Raw genomic sequence first — 16,673 nt, forward strand, 5'->3', positions numbered from 1 at the left:
GCTGCTTCCTAGGCCTGGAGATGCAATGAAAATAAGAGCAATATTTGTGACCATTAGGGTTTCTCTTCAAAACAGGTACTTACTACACAAGCATTCCACCCCACTCCCCTGCAGCCTAAAGAAGGGAAGAATAGAAAAGTAACACACCAAGGTGGCAGCTTCACAAGCAGAAAGACATGAAATTCTGCTTGAGAAAAAAAAAAAGAAAAATGATGTGGAATAAGCTTCATTACTTCCGACTTAGTTTATAATTAGATCAAATTCAAGTCTTCAGGCTTACAGACAGCGAACTCTCTCCCTAGCCTAACTGTCTTTGTTGAAGTGGTATCTAAAGACCCCTTCCTCAGACACTCCCTAAGTCTCAGTGCTGGTGTGCAATTGGAGACACACTGCAGTGGAACCCCCAGGTGATGCCAGAGAATCTGTATTTTCTACTCTGCAAATGGCTTAAAACATTCTAGCATTGAGAATGACCGGAGAGCATGCCAGAGCTGTCAAAGGAGGCAGGCAGAGCTGCGGTCCCATGGTCTTGTTTTTGATCAGACGTTCTGTGAACCCGGATTAGAATGGATAGATCCCCAGAGCTTCTTGCCTTGCCAGTGGCTTTTATTCTTGCCTTGCAAAAGGCCTGCAAAATTTTCTGCTCCTGAAGCTATAGTTCCATTTTCAATAAGGCAGCCGCTGTTGAGCCCTTGGTAAAACCGTTAGAATGGAACAGCTGCAAACAGAGGCAAGCTGAGCCTATATTTAGAATGCCGTGTGGGGCTGACTCTACAACAAATTCATTCTTACCCCTACTAGAAATGCCTTGGTTTGTAAAACAGAGAACGGCCTCCAGTATTCTAGCTCTTCAAGCTGTGCAAAATTTAGGGTTGTTTATGAATCCCTGAGGACAGATAACACATCTTAAAGCATATTTCTCTTCCTTCACACATCTTTTTCTAAGTTGAAATAACATCCCAACTTTGGTTCTCATTTTATGAGTTGGTACACCTTCCTAAGTACCAGCTTACAGCCTGCGGAAACTAATTGCCAATAGAAATTACATGTTTTGAGAAAAGAATGGGAGGAGAGCAGCAAATTAATTCAAACCTAATTTGCATTCCTTTGCCAAGTTTGAATTGGGACCAATTTGCAAACGGAATTATCTACCTAGCCGTGATGGACTTTATAATAATGCTGGAAGTTTCTTAACTCATGGCAGCGTCTTTTTAATAAAGACACATTCACAGCTGTAGACTCGGTGTCTTGTAACATATTGCTAATAATTTGGCTAATAAGATTTTAAAGTTAATTAAAAGGAAAGGAAACCCCATAAAGTCTGGTGCAGTGCCTACTAGTGGGTACTTTAACAGGCTGACCAAGCAAAACTTCTAAGAGGGGAGAAAGCGAAAGCTTGTTCATTAGTGATTTATTAACGGTATTTTTGGTAAAAAGTTTTTTTTTGCATTTCTTTTAAAGCAAGTGATAAACACTTAATGAGAGCGTTCCCAGGCTTTTTATCATGTTTCTTTTCACAAAATTCTCCAATGCAGCCAAGAAGTTGGCATTTAAGTAACTCAAAATATTTTTCATGTTAATGTGTTTTTTATTATAATCTTTTTTTATTTTTGAGAGTATAAAATAACTGCATCACTTACGTCTTTCCTTTTCCACTCTCCAACCTCTCCTAGGCACCACCTCTTTCTCTCTCTCAAATTCCCCTTTAATTGTTGTTGCATATGTGAGTGTATATGCATACATATGTTGTAATAGGAGCGGCAGGGCTGCGTCCCCAGCACCCCAGCTGCCTGCTAGCTTATGCCTCAAAATAATTACACGGACACTGTATTCTTTTAAACACTGCTTGGCCCATTATATCTAGCCTCTTCTCGGCTAACTCTTGCATCTGAACTAGCCCATTTCTAATAATGTATGTAGCACCGAGGTGCGCTTACCGGGAAGATTCTAGCCTACGTCCATCCTGGGTCGGAGCTTCATCATGTGTGCCTCAGAGAGCAGAGCTATCGTGTCTGCCCGGGAGAGGGGAGCATGGTGTCTCTGCTCCAGAGAGCAGAGCTGTTGAGTCTGAGCTCACTTCCTCTTCCTCCCAGCATTCTGTTCTGTTTACTCCACCCACCTATGTTCTAACTAATAAAATGGGCCAAGGCAGTTTCTTTATTAGCCAATGACCTTCCTCCATCATACATATATATTAATTTCAAAATATATAAATAAAACCATATGTTACTTTTATGTATTGTTTTCAGAGTTGATCACTTGGTATTGAAAAAGCAGTTGGTGTGTTCTTCCCTGGGAAAGACCAGGGAATATCCTCTCTGAGCCTTTTTAGTTGTGTGTCTTGGTCTAGAGCCAAGGCCTGGTAAGCTTTTTCTCATTGACATCCTTGCTGAGAGCTTGTGAAGACAGCCACGTTGGTTAGATTTTATGGGTGGAGTGTCTCTGTCATTTCTAGGAAACACATTCTCACAGAAAACTTAGTCCTTCCATTTCCTCTTCTGAAGTGGTCATTGAGCCTTGGGTGCAGGAGTTGAGTAGATGTAGGAGTTGGGACTAGACTCTAATTTCACATTTTGATTTAATTTGTGGTTTTCTGTAATCTTCTCCATTCGTTGCAAAGAGACTTTTCCTTGATGGGGGTAAGAATTGCACTTACCTGTAGATATAAGGATTATGTTAATTTAGTAAAGCAACTCTTTGTATTTGAAAGTAAATGGTCTGTGGGAATCTGAGTCCAACATACCTGCATTGGCCAGAGGAACATTTACTCTGCCTTTGTGGTCCAGCGACTGTGCTAAAGGAATTCTTTTTTATTAATTAAAAAAATTTATGCAGTATATTTTGATCGTGTTTTTCTTGTCTCCCAACTTCTCCTAGATCTTCTCCACCCTATTATATGTGTTTTTATCTTTTCTTTAAAACTACCAAACAATAAACACATAAAAAGAAATACCCTCACAAAAACACAATAATGGAAATAAAAGTAAACAAGCAAAAGACCAATAGGGGAACAATGATCAAACAAAGTAAGATGAGACAAAAGTCTACAAAAATAACATTGAGTTTGTTTTGTGTTGGTCATCTACTCCTGGATGTAGGATCTGGCCTGCAGCATAGTTGGTAAACCTAGTGAGACTCTACTGGAGAAGGCTAATTTTTCCTTTGTGAGTGAGTAGCAATTGCAGGCAGCTTCTTAGTTAGATGTAGGACCCATGTCCATTTCCCCCTTTCAACACTGGGACCCGGTCTGGCTTGAACCTACCTCTCCATGCTGCCATAGTCTCTGTGAGCTCACGTGTGTGTCAGTTCCGTTGTGTCTGGAAGATACTGTCTCCTTGGAATCATCCATCACTTGGGGTTCTTACAATGTTTCTTCATAGATCCCCAGGCCTTGAGGGGATTGTGTTGATGAAGACACCCAGTTTAGGACTGAGTGCATGCCACTAAGTCTTTCACACTCCACACATTCCAACACTGACACCAACAAGTGAGCAGAACCGTTGTTCCCGAGAGTTTCCAGGTCTCCACCACCAGCCTCCTTGCATTCTTTGCAACCATTTCCAAAAAACAGTCGTCCAGGTGGCATGTGCTCAGTGGTGGCGTGCATGGGCCATGCTGGCATGTGAAGAGGCTGGCATTCCACAGCATGAGGACAAAAGACTTCTAACACACATGCTGATTTCAATACAGCACGAGGAAGCATGATAACAAGAAAGGATCAACCCCAGCTGGTATGTTGTTTAAGTGGCAAAATTTTGATGTCTCTGCCAGACTATGTATGAATGTGTATATAGGTATGAATATGCATTATTTGTATATGTATATAAGTTATACATATAATTTGTTCTTTGATAATTTCATACATGCATGCTTGCATGTATACAATATATTTTGATCATATTTACCAAGAACTCCACTTCCAATACTTCCTCAGTGCCGTATCACCATCTAAATTTCATATCTATTATTTATGACTATTGAGCCTAATTAGTACTGCCCACATACATGAGAATATGGAGCCATCCACTGGAGCATGGTCAATCTACCAGAAACCAAATTCTCAAAGAAAATTGAGTCTCTGTCCCCTAGCAACCACTAAAGTCAACAGGTCTTTAGCTAGGGTCTACCAGGCTTTCTAATCTAGTTGAATGGCTATAGATTTCCAAGTCTTTTAGAAAGTTATTTTCCAATCTAGTATAACCCAGTGTATTATTTAGAATGCTGAAATTCTTTTCATTTTAGAATATTCTAGATAATTATTCTGAGCATTCCATCCAACTCCCCCCCCCCCCCCCCCATATAAGCCACATCAGATTCAATTCTGGTAATTTCTAGTTTCAGTATGATTCTTTGGTGACAAGTATAAAAAAGATACACATAGATGACTCTTGATAATCTATTCTGACAATCTACCTTTCAAAATTCACTCTTTTATTCTGGTTTGGTGATCTTGAAGTTCTCAGGGGAAAGTAGAAGACATTGCCTGAAGACCTATGTCTACTTCTCACCTGTGCATGTATGCTGTTTCCCAGCCTCAGGTTCTAATGTGGGCAGATTTCAGTGACATTCTGGAGACACAATTGTGACAGGGGCAGTTTGTTGTCATCCAATGACCCTTCTTCTCTTCTGTAGATGTTGGAGTGTATGAACTTTGGAGACACATTTATGCTGTAAATTCTACACAAGAAGGGAAGATAGTAGCCAAATATGCCATTGCCTTGAGTAGTTAGGGTTGGATGGTGGTGGGGATCTTCTGAGGGACCATGTGCAATACATCTTGAAACTTTTCCACTAAGAAGAGAGATCTCCTAACTTTTACCCATCCTTGATGGAAGTTTGATCTTAAGAGGCTTAGCTCATGGGCATTTCTAGATCAGGAAGTGTTGTGGGAATTTGATCAGTTTCGGCCAATGACTTTTGGGCTGACTAGAACTATGGGCATGATTTTCTATGATTTGTGACCGAATAAGAAGGCATTGCATTCACTCTCTTTCTTGGACGTGAAAGGCTTCCTGACCCACGGTTCTGTGAGCTGGTCAGGAGCTTTCCTCATCCTTCTATGTTGGACCAAGAGGCAATCCCGTAGCTTTACCCTGTAATCATGAGTGCATGATTCCCATTTTACTCCTTAATAAATAAGTCTTCTTCCCAAACATCAGTGGGTTTCTCACTTTAAGGAAGTGCTAGGATTTATGGACTGTCTCATCAAGTTGAAAGAGACCTCTGGGGTCAGCCAAAGGGCTGTATAAGATATTCTAGCAATATCTATATTGGTCCACCTTTCATACTTACCAGAAACACTGAGACTCAACGTTTAGTCTACGAGGACCTGTGGGCTGCACAATAAGACAGATGCCCATTTAAGACCACCCACCAAGACCTTGATGTAAAACGTAATTCCAGAACATCTACAGAAGATCACTGGGGGCCACGGTGGTGGAGGAAGGTTCGCATTTGAAATGAAAATGAGGCTTTCACCTCCAAAGAGTTTAAATTAGAGGTGAAGAAAGGGGCAATGGATTCTGTGAGCAAGACATATCATGCGCAAAGTCTTGGATATAAAAATATGAAAGGCACAGCCTGTGAGCTGCTAGAGGAAATCCGAAGTCCAGAACAGGAGATGAAGATGGAAAAGTATTAGGGGATGTTTTTTCAGCGACCTTAGATTTGAGACTAAGTGTTCTGACTTGACTTCAAGCCAAGGCATTTCCCTCTATTTAATGGGGCTAAATTTATATATAATTAAAATTGCTAGTCCCAGTTTAATGGAAAACATTACATGCTCTTACAGGGATAATTTTAAACCAACTGCTCTCAGCCTTTTTATTATATTCTGTCATGGTAGACATAAGAAACTATGTTAGCATGCGGCACATATTTTATTGGTAGGATAGTTCTAATTTTCTACATGTTCATCCCCATCCCATTCCCCTCTAGTTCAAGGGTGTCCATCAGAATGCAAGCTGGATAACATAATAACATTGTTACTGTAAAAGCAATATAATCGGTTAACAAGAAAACAATTTATGAACTTTGGCCTTCAGTTCGTATGGAGTAACAAGTTATTTGTAATAAACCTCAGAACCAGTTGTGAATAACAACGTCTCTAACATAGTACTGCATAGCCACTGCTTTAGAAGCAAGAATGCGAACAGTGACCTGCAGTCAGGAGCCACACATAGAGAGACTTGGAATTGTCCCTTGGTGTTGACCTTAAAAAGTGGGAGTAGAAGGGAGCTCACACTGACACCAAGGTGAAGGCAGCAGGGCATTCTGTTGAACTGGAAGCCAAAAGGAGCTCCGGAGCCTTGGGAGATGAGTCAAGTTTTTGACTGCTTCCTTCCGCCTATTCCTCTGAGCTAGCTGGAGATGAAGGGCTGCTGGCTCCTGGAGCGGACCTGTCTCAATTATTCTTTCAGGCCCCCTTCCTCCTCTTGCTTTATTCTAATGCTCTGTAGGCATCTGAGCACAAAATGCCATCTCTGGATCATAAAAGGCACCTGATCATTGCTGGAAGCAACCAGGGCCAGTTGGTGCTTGGCCTTCGAGTCTTTGAGCTTGATTCCTTTAGGTAATTGCTTGTCTTTGTTGCTGTTGTTGTTTTGTGTTCTGTTTATGACAAGGTTTTGTTTTGTAGCTTCACTGTCCAGACTGGAATGGAACTCACTAGGTAGCCCAAACTATCCTTGAATTCTAGATCCTCCTGTGTCTGCCTCCCAAGTGCTAGGGTTACAGATAAGCACCACCACCCCACGTTTCACTGTACCTGGTGCTGATTCAGGGCCTTTGGACAGCTAAGCTTATTTTGTAGTTAGATAAATCTAGCAACAATTAGATGTTTAATGTGTCCAATGGTAAAATTATTGAAAGAAAACAAAGCAGGGAGGAGAGCCAGAAGGGAAGCTCTTTCCAGAGGGTGGGAGAAGGCCTTTCTGAAGGGATCCTTACTGGAGTCCTGTAGGACCCAGAGTATGCAGAAAAAAATCCAAAGAGGATATGAGGCCAAAGAGTAATGGGATTTGAATGACTAGGATCTTTTTAGATCATTCATAGTACCATAGGGACAAGAGAAATACATGTACATGTGGAAAATGACCTTAAGTCAGATCACATGACTTGCTTGTCTTAACAAGGTAGTGAGGGAGAGTCGCTTGACTTCTGATGGCAGGGTGGCCATGGCTTTGAGGGGAGGTCATCTTACAGCCTCTTTGGAAGTCATAGAGACTGTGGACCTGAAAAGTGTCAGCATATCTCTGAGATTTTAATAAGAAACATTGGTTAATAAATGGGTAATAGTGAACTATAGAAGCGCCCATAGTCAACCTAGACTTGAAGCCACTTGAATGAGCATTGCCAGTTTGTAATTATAGCCCATGCTGTAATTGGATGTCCAGGCTGGAATGGAGTTCAGAACTTTACAAAATCCTGTTTCAGTCTGGAGGATCAGAAAGGAAGACTCCCAAGTCTTTGGGTGACAGACTCAACTTTCCTTGATGAGTTTCATTGAAGTTTAAAGTCCAGACAAAAGAGTCCACTGTTTATCTTTGTTCCCTTTGCAGAGTTGTGCCTAATAAGGTGTGGGCTGTTCTCACCTGAGCTCGAAATTAAACCCATTAGAAACAAGGATCACTTGACTGTGCTGGTTTCCTTTTTTCTCAGCCCCTGTCTCCTGTCACCCATGAGTGGTTGAGGATTCCAGCCCATCTCGTACCTCAGATTTAGGAACATTTTTACTAAGAATTTATGACAACTCTTTTTTTTCCCCCAGTTTATAAATGCAAAGATTTTCTCTACTTGATCCCGTGAAGTCTGTGGATATTTCATTCTGAATGTCACCCTGAAGATAGGAAAGGAGGTGGGAATCCATAATAGAGTTGGATAACTGGCACAAGGGAGTGTTTAATCTAAGGACTAGAAGGTTTCTAAACTGGCTCTGTATCTGTGCCTATTGCTTTGTGTAATTCTTCAGGGTGTTTCCAAGCATTTTATCAAGATGGATGAACTGATTAAGCAGCCCTCTTGGTATGTGTGCAGCAAACAGTGATTGTGAGCATGCTCTGGGATGGAGAAATTCATGCCTAGCATTTCCAGTCCTAACTGACATCGTGGAAAAATAAATCAGGGCTCCTTACAATAGGGATGCCTTATCACACCATGGTTAAAATCAGTTCTATGTTAATGCAAAATTAGAAAAATCATAACAAATTGAAGTTATTTATAGTTATAACTTTATACTCATTATAAAGTTATATATATAAGTTTATAACTTTTAATCATTCATAACCTCATGGAGCTTTATGTAGGCATGTAACATGCAGGATTATAGGACTATCATATGGAATCTACAAATATCACATGAGCTGCAGAATTCATTCTGTGATAAGAGATTATTTCAAATTAATCTTGATGAGACCATAAAATAACATTAAAATGGAGAATTCAACCTGAAAAATTGATGTGATTAACTTATAGAAATTAAATAGGGGGCCTGGAGAGATGGCTCAGTGGTTAAGAACATTTGTTGGTCTTGTAGAGGATCTGAATTTGATTCTCAGGGCTCACATCTAGTGACTCCTTGACTATAACCCCAGGAGATCGTCCATCGGCATTGGCACACATGTGTACAAACAAGAACACACACAGAGAGACACAAAAATAAAAAAAATAGGTATTATGAAAATATACAATTACAACAGAAAAATTCCACAGTGATTTATTGTGAGACCCATTCATTTGAAAGGATTCTCAAGAAATGATTTTTCAAAAGAACTAGTTGCTAGAACTTCAAATTTCTAGTCTTTTTCTCTCATTTTTTGGGGCCAGCTTGTTGCTTTTTCTAAAGAATGAATGCAAGAAATCTTTCAAGTCACCAAACATTGTGGCACAGGCCTTTAATCCCAGCACTCAGTAGGCAGAGACAGGTGGATCCCTGAGTTCAAGGCCAGCCTGGTCTACAGAACTGGTACCAGGACATCCAGGGCTAGATAGGAAAAAACATATCTTAAAAAATCTTACCTGACAGGGGAGATACCATGATCATGAAGTAGTTTTCCCAGGGCGAGACATATCCATCTCACCCTGTAGGTGCTGACTTCTGTGGTTTCCCCAAGTGTGGAAAACTCAACTGAGTAATTTGTGGTAGTGGAGACTGTATCATGCTTTTCCCTGATGGGAGAAATCTCCGAGGTGACACTGTAATTAGGTGTCGGGATGGATCCTATAGGTTCTAGGAGGGCAGAGCTGCAATATGTCTGAGATACTGAGGGAAGGCTGTTGATTTAAAATGTTGCAATTTGATGAACTGATAAGACCCGAAAAGCAGAGGAAACAAGATGGATTGTGGGCTGTGGTGCACCTAAAAAGGAGCAAGAGGAAATAAATTTAGGACTATTTCAGTAAGCAACAACTTACTGAAGTAATAAGCAAGAATAACTGAGTGATTGGGTGCTTACTAAGAAATATGGCAAGGTATGCCAAGATCTTGGCTATCCCAAAGCTCAATGTGATGAGGGAGCAAAACAAAACAAACAAGACCAATTTAGATAGTGAATTGCATGTAAGAGGATTAATAGGTACAATGGTAGGGAAAGCCAGGGAATAAGGGGCAGACAATGTGTTCAGTATTTCCCAACTTAATGCACATGTGAATTGTCCAGCATCTTATTAAGATTTAGATTTAATGTATGAGATGAGCCTTAAAGTTTGCATCAAGAATAAAAATAAAGAGTGCTGCATTAGAATCTAAAGTAACTGGCATGTCCTCTGCAGGAGACACAACCAATGCATCTAGTGTACAGCCTCAGGAGGACTCTATGGCACGTGATCCTAAGGATAATGACATATCAAACCAAAAACAAACAAACAAACAAAAATACAGATCAAGGCAGATGGTGGTGGGACAAGCCCAGCACTCAGGAGGCAGAGACAGACAGACCTCTGAGTTCAAGGCTAACCTGGTCTACTGAGTGAGTTTCAGGACATCCAAGTCCACACGGAGAAACCCTGTTTTGGAACACTTCCTTCCCCCTGAAAAACATCTAGGTCAGCTCAATGGGCATTTGTGAACTTGTAAATTGGGCTCCAGGTTCAAAGTTAATAAAATTCACATATTTTCCTTTTTTTTTGTTAAATCCTAATTTCTTATTTATTGATTTATTTATTAAAGATTTCTGCCTCCTCCCTGCCACCGCCTCCCATTTCCCTCCCCCTCCCCTGAACAAATACCCCTCCCTCAACAAAACAAAGAGCAAACAGGATTCCCTGACCTGTGGGAAGTCCAAGGACCACCCACCTCCATCCAGGTCTAGTAAGGTGAGCATCCAAACTGCCTAGGCTCCCCCAAAGCCAGTATGTGCAGTAGGATCAAAAACCCATTGCCATTGTTCTTGAGTTCTCAGTAGTCCTCATTGTCCACTATGTTCAGCAAGTCTGGTTTTATCTCATGCTTTTTCAGACCCAGGCCAGCTGGCCTTGGTAGGTTCACGATAGAACATCCCCATTGTCTCAGTATATACATATTAGAGTACTACTCAGCAGTAAAAAACAAGGACTTCTTGAAGTTTGCATACAAATGGATGGAAATAGAAAACACTATCCTGAGTGAGGTAAGCCAGACCCAAAAAGAGGAACATGGGATGTACTCACTCATATTCGGTTTCTAGCCATAAACAAAGGACATTGAGCCTATAATTCACGATCCTAGAGAAGCTAAATAAGAAGGTGAACCCAAAGAAAAACATATAGGCATCCTCCTGAATATTAACCTTCATCAGGCAATGAAAGGAGACAGAGACCCACATTGGAGCACCGGACTGAAATCTCAAGGTCCAAATCAGGAGCAGAAGGAGAGAGAGCACGAGCAAGGAACTCAGGACCGAGAGGGGTGCACCCACATATTTTCCAAAAAAAAAATTAAGAAAAAAAACCTTAGATGGCATGAGTGCCTTCTTACCTCTGCCAGTAGATATGGCAAAGCTTCTTAAACCATGGTCTGAGGATCCAGGGATAAAATGATGTCCAGAGCACAGGCGTCCTGGTAGGGCAGGGTAGGAAGGAAGCTTGAAAGAGAAGGTAAAGAGGAAGATCTGGATCTCACTGAGGGGTCTAGAACACCCCATTAGGAGTCAGAACTTCACCAAGGAGGCTCGTGCTCAAAGAGGCCTAGTTTGTTAGTTACATAAAGATGGAGCCGCATCCAGCTTACTAACCCATGGTCCTGTCTGGGCATATGTGAAAAATGATGCTGGTACTGCATAGTAGGGGAGATCTAGACTCAGAGAAGAAGGAACCAAAGAAACAGGACTGTACTAATCCTATCACTCCGCAATGAGCTGCTGTTGATAGGAAGGAAAGAGCAAGTAGGATCAACACCTAAACAAGAAGTGGGGATATTTGTATATCATGTAGAATTGTGTTAGAGAAGGGAAATTTTGTCAAAAAATCCAACAGGAGTGAACACATGTTAATAGGGATTCTAGTGCAAGCTCTGTCCTGAAGTTTAAGATTTTTAATTCAAACCCTAAGAGTTTTAAATGTGTACATATATAATTCTATTTGGGGTGACATATGGGTAGAGATGAGCAGTGACAATCTGAATTTTGGGGTATATTTATTCCCCAAGGAAGAATGAAGAGGCATAGGTAGAGAAAGACGTCCCTGGGAGCCATTGGAAATAGTGCCTGTCCTCACGGTCACCAGATGCTGTGTGATGATGGGACATTGGCCTTGGCCATTGCCACTGTCATTAATTACCATCACTCTGCATCTCTCCTTCTACTGAAGTTCTCTGCTGGACTAGAGTTTTGAGGGTTGGTGGCCAAGCCACCTAAGATAGGATTGTCATCTCCATGTGTGGAGGGGAGAGCAGAAGAGACAGGAAGACACAGTGCTGGGAGAGAAAACCACTAAACTGACATGATTGTGGTAGTCCCAAGAAAAAATAGAGTTCAGTGCCATGTGCCCTTGGGGGTATGATTGACAGGACAGTGCCCCTTTGTCACTCATTAGAGTATAGGAACTGAGTCCTGGGCACTCAAAGGTCGGAGCATTTGTTATCAGTAAGTTCAGAAGGACCCCGCCTTTCCTGGTATCCAGCGTAGTATTCTGTCTGTTCAGTCAAGGTGAACAAGTATTAATTGTGGAGGATAGATGCAACATTCCTTGATGTGAGTAGGTGGGAACCCTGGTTCTTGCATTCATTGACATTAGCTTTGAGCTTCTGTCAATGCTTTGGTACATAAGGCGACATTCTTATGTTTACAGGATTCCATATGTTGTAAATATGAGAAAGCTTTCAATGCATATTGCGGGCAATTCCACACGTAAATACTAGATGGCAGCCCAGCACTGCCTTTAGGTACTGAAAAGTCTTGCCTGGTTCTCTACCCAGCACCAATGGAAAATTTTAGATGTTTTAAGCAGGGCTTCAATGGGAAAATTTACAGAAATAAGTAAATGATGCTGATGACACATTTGTTAACCGCCTTTCTCCAAACCACTTTAAAAATTACAAGTAAGACATGCAATTTAATGAGATGGTAAAAACTAAAGACAACCAAAAAATAGGCAGAGGATGTAAATAGCTATTTTATAGGAGCAATGCATAAGGCAATAGCAGTATGCAGTGTTTAACTTCTTGGGAGAAGAGAAATTAACATTATGTAAGTGTGGTTTTATTACCTCTTGATCTGATAGAAACATTTCCACAAGTTCTATCCTAGAGAAAACTTAGAGATGCAGGCAAAGCTCTATGCACAAATATCCTTCTCCATGCTTTATTTATGGTAATCCAAAGACATTAATTCTTAGAAGCTGCTGTTCCCTACAGTGGGACATTAGACATTCTTAATTGATTCGACTTTATATTTTAGTCAGCCTCTAACACAATTATATGCAGTAGAGTCAGTTAATGTAAAAATGCACACACATGATCCATAAAAACACAAAGAGAAGAGGGGTAGGCAGCCGCTTTGGGAAAGGTAGAGGGATGGGATTCGTGTGGACTTTAGTCATCAGGAGAAATGACGGAATACAAGTTTCTACTACCAGGCCCATGGCTTGTCTGGCAATGAAGCAGAATCATGACCAGATGAATTACGATTCCTAGCAAGGAATCTTTAGAAGCATCCCAGGTTGGAAACCTAGGTCTTTCCCTTGAAACCTTTTTCTGGAGTCCCATGAATGTGTGGGGGCCCCAGAATGACACCCAGGGATGTTTTCAGTACACAGTTGTCTGTGACAATTAAGAAGAAAATAATTCAATAAAATAGCACGAATCTTTCCTCTCCTGGGTGATATAGAAATATCTGTACCCATTTTGCACTATTGGCATATGCATTAATCTTCTTTTAATTTCTTTCTTAGCACATTCTTGTGCAACATAGTATTTTTTATGAAAAGCAGGAAATTGTAGCTTCCTGAGCTTTTTGCTTTAAGTAAAGACATGAATGAATGAGACTAAGGAAAAATTGATAGCATGGTTTGAGCAGGAGTTTGCTTGTTGCACTCATTTAGAAAAATATGAATCAAGTGTTTGATTTATTTATTTACTGACCTGACTGAACAAGTTACCCAATGCTCTCTAGAAGATAAATAAAAGAAGCCTGTTCAACATGGCTCAGCACTTCAGGAACTATAGTGAATAAGATTATATAGAAGCCAATCTTGGAATCCAGTGCCAAATAAGAAGTTGAACAGGCTTCAATTTAGGTGGCTATATTTTTAAACAATACCCTAATATAGTCCCTTATTAACAACATCAAAATCTGGGTATGGCCAAAGTCCTGGTATTTTTGCTTTACCTATCAGCCAAACAGCTTGAACACTGTCGAAGGAGTAACTTCTGCAATGGCTCTGTGATTCCAGGAATTTTAGTATTTTTAAATTCTTAAAATATTTTTTAACTTAAAAAATTTCTTGGGGGTGAGGTGGGGGGAAGGTGACGGGAGCAGGAGGATTAGAGGGAGTGGAAACAGGAATTGGTGTATAAAATGAGAAAAGAATATTTTTAAAAATAAGGGAAGGAAGGAAGGAAGAAAAAAAGAAAAGAAATAATCAGACAGATAGATTCTAACTTAATAGGACCTATGACCAGGATAAGAGTTAAGGTTAAAAGGACAAAGTAGGTAACCCAGACCCAGAAAGACAAATATCATATGCATTCACTCATAAATGACTTTTAGACATAAAGCAGAGAAAAACCAGTCTACAATTCACAATACCAGAGAACCTAGGAAACAAAGAGGACCATAAGACAGACATACATAGATCTAATCTACATGAGAAATAGAAAAAGACAAGATCTCTTGAGTATATTGGAAGCATGGGGACTACAGGAGAGGGTAGAAGGGGAGGGGATAGGAGAGGAGGAGAGCAGAGAAAAATATATAGCTCAATAAAATAATTAAAAATAAAATAAAGTACAAAAGAAAAATCAAGGTGTGAAAATAAATGACAGCAATTTGGATGGACAGTCACTGTAACTCTAACTCTTACTGCTTCTAACCTAAGAATCTAACCATAAAGACTAAGGAAATGATAGAAAGTAATAGCACCCATCTGTGTAATAGAATGTCATATTAACTTTTTATCTGTATAAAAAAGAAATGTTGATAGCAGCATTATTTGTAATAGCAAGAACCTGGAAACAACCTGGATGCCCCTCAACCGAAGAATGGATAAAGAAACTGTGGTATATTTACACAATGGAGGACTACACAGCAGTAAAAAGTAATGACATCTTAAAATTTGAAGACAAATGAATGGATCTAGGAAAAAGAAACATACTGAGGTAACATAGACACAAAAAGACAAATATAATATGTATTATCTCATAAGTGGCTTTTAGAATAAAGCCGCCCTCAAACCGGCCTACAGGTCACAACCCCAGAGAAACTAGACAACAAAGAGGACCCTACGAGAGACATACATGGATCTACATAGGAAGGTAAAAAAGACAAGATCTCCTGAGTAAATTGGGAGCATGGAGTTCATGGGAGAGGGCAGAAGGAGATAGGGGAGGAAGAGAGGGGAGTGAGAAAAATGTACAGCTCAATAAAAACAATAAAAAAATTAAAAAAGAAATGGATATGCAACAACTAGATGCTTAGTTTGAGAAAATTTAATGTATTAAGTAGATTTAATGCCTCAGTGCAGCAAATTTCATTTTAGAACAGTGGGGATTAAAAAACATTTGAAAAACTAAGAAAAAGCAAAAACCAAAGTTACTATTTGATATGAATACTTACAAGGTTATTAAGATGTTACATGCAAATCTATAACAATGGCAAAACAAAAAGACTAATCTTGGAATAGAACGCATGGACTCTAGAATAAGGGCTGGAAACTGGTCAGTTTTGTTCTTCCATCTGTTTCTATAAGGTTATAATGGAATATAAAAAGTCACGATCATTTTCTCATTGTCAATTGTTATTTGTATAATATAACAGTAGTGTTGAGATACCAAGACAAAGACAACCCTGGCTCACAAAGTCAAACACCTTACATAAGACGTTTGCTGCTGGCCATCATGATCTATGACTTTCACCCTAAACTTGAGATGTTGAGTAGAGGAAAAAGAGTGAGAGCAGAAGAAATAGTCTTTTCCAGGGAAGAGCACGCCAACTGATGACCCAATACCAAGACATCAGTCCAGAAAACATAAACAAAGTAACATTATGGAGACTGAGCAGGTTGTAGAGAGGTGGAAAAGACAGGGGATGAGGAGAAAAAGAAGAAAGCAAAGGAGAAGAAAGAAGAGAAGGAAAAAGAATTAAAAGGAGGCAATGGAAGAAAGAACGGAAGGGGAAGGGAAGGGAAATGTGTTTGTGATGGTGGCTTGCCTTTTACAGATATATATATATATATATATATATATATATATATATATATATATATATATATATATATATATCATATTCCTTCACCCCCTTTGTCTTCTCTCTTTAGCAATTTGCACTTCTTTTTTTTTTAAACATGATCAAATAAAAAGTTACATCAAAGTACTAGCTAATAGCATTTTTTTCCTGGATCCTAAGCTTTGACAAGGAGATTTTTTAAGTTCTTTCTTAAAAGTTTATACTGACTAGGAAAACATATTGTTCTGTGTCCTCTGAAACATTTGAGCATATACTATTTCCGGGCTCCCATTGGCATGAGGATAGAAACATAGGAAATGAGGTTCTGCTCTTTGTGTGAAATGATAGTGCTGTTGACCTGTTGGAATAATTTCCATGGAGAAACATATATGTTTTGGAGGCAGAAACAGTGACCTGTCCCCATGAATCCTCTTGACTCATAGAAGTGCTGGAATCTTTGAGTGGGTTTTCCAGGACAGGATAAAACCTTTTCAGACGAGACTGAAGAAACAGTAGATTTTATTATAATGGAACACAAAAGAAGTACTTAATGTTAGTTATTAATTTAACAGTGCACATGCTTGACCCAAATGTTTAATCTGCCTTTTATCTGTACAGTTGATGTTATGAGACAAAGAAGGGAACATATCAATTTTAGCAACTGCTAAAACTACTGGGAAGAAAAATGCCATACAACAGGGCTCACACAGGAGGTTTATAGGGAAAAGGAGAGAGAAGGAACAGAGAAGGGAGCAGAGAGGGGGCGGAGGAGCAGAGATTGGTCCCTGAGGACAAGAGTGTCAGGAGAAAGAGAGAAAG

General features: G+C 39.9%; 1 non-coding gene across 1 annotated transcript; it reads left to right on the top strand.

The window, feature by feature from the left end:
• The first annotated feature begins 9,007 nt into the window (after nt 1-9,007).
• Nucleotides 9,008-9,168, top strand: LOC113457681. Its single transcript, XR_003378192.1, has one exon. It is a non-coding gene; the product is annotated as a U1 spliceosomal RNA (small nuclear RNA).
• The last annotated feature ends 7,505 nt before the right edge of the window (nt 9,169-16,673 follow it).

The sequence above is a fragment of the Microtus ochrogaster genome, linkage group LG4 (genome assembly GCF_000317375.1).
Source record: "Microtus ochrogaster isolate Prairie Vole_2 linkage group LG4, MicOch1.0, whole genome shotgun sequence".
NCBI lineage: Eukaryota > Metazoa > Chordata > Mammalia > Rodentia > Cricetidae > Microtus > Microtus ochrogaster.